Source organism: Sinocyclocheilus rhinocerous, unplaced genomic scaffold, assembly GCF_001515625.1.
Source record: "Sinocyclocheilus rhinocerous isolate Xijiao unplaced genomic scaffold, SAMN03320098_v1.1 scaffold50, whole genome shotgun sequence".
NCBI lineage: Eukaryota > Metazoa > Chordata > Actinopteri > Cypriniformes > Cyprinidae > Sinocyclocheilus > Sinocyclocheilus rhinocerous.
In genome coordinates this window covers 206,188-208,976 of record NW_015641057.1, presented here as the reverse complement: position 1 = coordinate 208,976, position 2,789 = coordinate 206,188, and positions in this window count along the sequence as shown.

The window sequence follows — 2,789 nt, the reverse complement described above, 5'->3', positions numbered from 1 at the left end:
ATATATATATATATATATATATATATATATATATATAATCAAAAGTCTGTAGCCTATATGTTAAACGGCATTCCATGTTTACAGCCAATCAGGCACATTTATTGCATTCTTTTTACATGTAATTTTATAATACACCACTGGATGTCAGTATTGTATAATGACTGTTTCACGAATCCAATCACAGTGTTACAAAATTTAGTGCTCTATTTATTATGTGTATATCATCCAGACACCATGTAATAGATTGTACAATATCAGGTTTCTCAACACTTTGATTATAAAAAAACGAGCTTCAGTTGCCAAAAATGGTGAGTAATGTTCCCTTAATTTTACTCAAGACTCAAGAGATTGAATAAAATGACATTTGTAGGTCCAGAGGACGGCCGTTTCTCATGTTAATCAACAGCAGAGACAACATTTGGTCACATCACACTCTCTCTTTGTTCCAAAACAATCACAACACAACCCACATGGGTCTGTCCACTGTACTCTTAGTGTGCTGGTGTTGACCCTGGAGTCCTGGACACATAAGAACATGAAGTCTGACCACATGTCTGACCACATTACGCTGAAGAGGAGCGAGAATGACGAAGGCAAGAGGAGAAACATGTGGCTGGTGTGAGCGATACATCCCTGGCCCTCTCAAGCCCCTGCTGAGCTTGATCAGATCAGTTGTGTTTGCTCTTGTCACCGGGGCTCTGGCAGGGTGGGCGGCTTGTAGGTGTGAGCACTGAAAACTCTCTGTGCAGACAGCAGGTGGCCTGCCAGAATACATCAAGCAATCATGTCTGCTTGATACAGGAGGTGAGGAGGTCTATCAGAGAAAGAGACACAGTGCGGGATGAAGTATACAAAACCTGTACTTGGGCTAAAAACAGATGAAAAATTACTATTCTATTAAAGGTTTATATTATTATTATTATTATGCTGTTTTCTTGAAACAAATATGTTTATATTTAAAATACATTTGCAATCAAATATATGTACAACAACAACAACAACAATAAAAATAATACTAGCTATTATTATTATTATTATTATATGCTGTTCTGAAACAAATATGTTTGTAACTAAAAAAACATATTTGCAATCATAACTTATATTATAAAGAATTATTATTATTATTATTATTATTATTATTATTATTATATGCTGTTCTGAAACAAATATGTTTGTAACTGTAACTAAAAAAACATATTTGCAATCAAAATATGTGTACAACAACAACAACAACAACAACAACAACAACAATAATAATAATAATTATTATTATTACATATTTATTATAAAAAAAGTATATGCACTATTTTGAAAAAAGTTATAGGAGGACATTTTACTAAAGTAACATACTGAATATCTACAAAGGTTTTTTATTTTTTTATTTAGTTTTGTTGTTTTATTGTTTTGTTTTATTTTATTTTATTTTGTTGTTTTGTTTTGTTTTGTTTCGTTTTGAATATAACATATACTGGAAAAAATGAGTAAAATACTTTGTTAGTGTCCACAAGATAGGACAAACTAAAGTCATTTTATGTATTTATTATTTTATTTATTTATTTATTTCTATTTCATTTTGAACTTACTAGATAAGCTGCCTTTGATACATATAATAAAGCAAATATCGACAACATCACACCAGTGAAATATTTAAGAAATATTAATTAAAACAGGTGTCCGGCTGCAGCATGACTTTCATCATGTCGTGTTTAAAAATGCATAAAGGCCTTTTGCACAGATATTTTATGTTACATCTCCTCCGAAACATAGCTAACGTTCATCCCTTACTACAGCCTAACAGCAAATTTAATATTTCATTTCTAATCCCATCAGATGTCAATCAACCATTTCAAGACGAGAAATTGGAATGATTGTCACCTCGATAGATGGACAGACCTTTGAAACATGGCTGAGGTGACAGACACCCGGGGACAAAGAGAGCCCTTCTAGACTGTTAGAATGGAGCAGAAATTGATGGCCAGTGTCTAATTTAGCTGACTTGTCCATCACTGGACTGTGATCAGGGCAATGCGGGGCCAAGGCCTTGTCATTTTTCCCTTTGTTGTCCGTCTGACTTGCTTCATAGAGCTTGTCTGCCACTGTCACTCATGTACAAGTGAACCCGGTGAAAACCTGTCCGCCAATGTTCGAGAAGCAGACACTTCTCAAAGCTGTCCTGGTGACTGAAGGTTTCTCAGCAGAGTACAACTTCTCAAAGCTATTTTCAGCCATTTGTGAAGGTGAGGCACCTTTGGATCTACTGGGGATCAATGCGGCGTGAAGCAGAGTGGATATCGACGGAAGAGGTTATTTTGAAGCTAGGAATATCAGAAAATCGACAAATATCTGGAGCAGGCTATAAATGGAGCACACACGCACACAAATACACAGCAACACTGGAAGCGCTGCGTATTGTATGTACACAGAAAATAAAAATGATGAGAGAAAAAAGAGAAACCCTGGAGCTAGCTGTACACAAGCCTGACCTCTCAAAATGTGTTAACACTGACAGAAACACAGAAAACATGGACTTACTGCAGTTTCACATGGTGTTCACAATACTGTTTCCATATTGTAGACAGAATAAAAGCAATACATAAACATCCTTTGTTTAAAAAAGTGCTTAATTGTACTTCAGATCTTAAAAGTATATGCTTGCAGATAATATAATATAATATTAATGAAATAAAAGGCCATTTAAGTGTACTTAAGGAGAGACACTTTCATGACTGTTTCTTAACACTTACACTTTTAAAAAGAGCACTTTGTAATAACATCAAATTAAGTATACT